Source organism: Dermacentor andersoni, chromosome 2 (assembly GCF_023375885.2).
Source record: "Dermacentor andersoni chromosome 2, qqDerAnde1_hic_scaffold, whole genome shotgun sequence".
NCBI classification, from domain to species: domain Eukaryota; kingdom Metazoa; phylum Arthropoda; class Arachnida; order Ixodida; family Ixodidae; genus Dermacentor; species Dermacentor andersoni.
In genome coordinates, this window is record NC_092815.1 from 176,345,532 (window position 1) to 176,347,202 (window position 1,671).

The 1,671-nt window shown below is 55.6% G+C and overlaps 1 protein-coding gene across 1 annotated transcript in view; it reads right to left on the reverse strand.

The window, feature by feature from the left end:
* Nucleotides 1–841, reverse strand: part of LOC126540411 (ras-related protein Rac1-like) — a 55,520-nt gene extending 54,679 nt beyond the window's left edge. Inside the window, exon 1 of the mRNA XM_050187227.3 lies at nt 103–841. The gene's annotated coding sequence lies outside the window, so the exon portion shown is untranslated. The remainder of the gene's footprint in view (nt 1–102) is intronic.
* Between the last annotated feature and the right edge of the window lie 830 nt (nt 842–1,671).

Sequence of the window (1,671 nt, forward strand, 5' to 3'; positions counted from 1 at the left end):
GACGGATCGTACACTTTGACTTTCAAATAACGGTCGCGCTGCAGTTGAATAAAGCGAGGGCGCGGGTTGCACGCAAACATCGCGTAACATAGATTCACTTGCCTGCGTTCAAAGTGGCATTCCGACGCAGGATCGACGACGACGAAAAGCGGCGTAGGAAGTGGGTGTGTTTCTTCTCCTTCCTTCCAGCGCTGACGATGATGGTGACGAACGCCGGGACGCGAAACCGAGCTCGAAGCAAGCACCGTCCAACGCACAGCGGAGTAAACTCGCTCGGACGTCCCGCGTAGCGACGAGCGACTGACAGCAGCCGCGAGATTTCAAAAACCGCAGCGCTGTTTGCAACAGTTGATTTCCTTTATGCACTCCACGGCCGGCCGAGCGCGATCGCCGCTCGAGCTCTCTCGTTGACGGGGACAACCGCAGCGGCCCTAACAGGCGACGACCGCTTCGTATCTCGTAATTTCCCGGATATCTGACTGCTGCTGCAGCAGCAGTGTGACGGCAGTTGGGGGAGGGAAGGGGAGCGCGAACTTGAGCGAAAGCGCGCGTAGCGCAGGAAGTGAGCCGGCCGAGCGTCAAGAGAGAAAGGGGAGCAACAAAGAGAGAGAGAAACGTTGGAGGTGGACGAAAGATCCGAGCGGAGTGACACGCGGAACAAACAAAGAAGGGCGAGAAATTAATTGACACTGGTTCCGCGGGCAGACGACGCGCGCGCGCGTTGCGTTGCTTGGGGTGCGGCTCAAAAGTGGCGGCGGCGGCGGCAGCGAAGAAAAGTGGCGAGTGCGGCGAGTGGAGAGCCGCTCGAGCGAGTTTTGATGGGCGGTGGCGTGGCCGAAGCGGAGAGTTTCGGTTCTGTCTTTCGCGCGAGTAGTCGCGTGGGCGAGTCGCCCGCTGAGCGAGGCGTTGGCCGAGCCGCCGAGCCCGATGTGCGAGAGAGAAGGGTGAAAGTACGTTTTCAAGTGTTTGGTTCGTATCTTTTCTTTGGCCGTGAAGGCCGTATCTATCTTCTGCGTGAGTGCCGCCCTCTGTCCGCGATTTCGTTAGACTTGGAGGCGAACGGAAGACGCAGCTCGCCCTCGAGCCATAAAGGAAACCCTGTAAACAAGAAGCGAGGGAACGCGCGCCAGGTATGGAGGAGTCGAGTGAATGCAGATTCAATGTCTAGTTCGGTGCCCACACTATTCGCGCTTGACGCACTGCTTAGGCGTCGTCGACGCCTGCTGAGAATAGCGCAAGAAGAGGCCAGCGAGATTGGAGCTGTGAAGAGGCTTAACTCGTGAGCCGCTGTTTACACAGCGAATACCGCTAACCACACGTACATATATTTGGCGTCTACAAGATGTCTTGACAAGATGAACGATACATCTTAACGTGGCACTGGCAAAAACACGAACGTCAGCGAGATGCGCACGTGTGGACTGTTAACCTACTGCCGCAGAGTTTCGCGGCTACAACACGTGTTGCCCATTATACTCTCACGAAGCCGCTTTCTTCTCTCCTTCTTGTGCGAGATACTTGAAAATAATAGAAACAAGAAGAAACTGGAGTGGGGCAGATAGAGAGAGAGGAGAGAGAGAAAATGAGAAAGAAAGAGAATAATAAAGAAAACGCCGTCAGACCTGCTGGACCTTGCAGAACCAAAGCCAATTTTCCAGCGAAGTCGTTCCT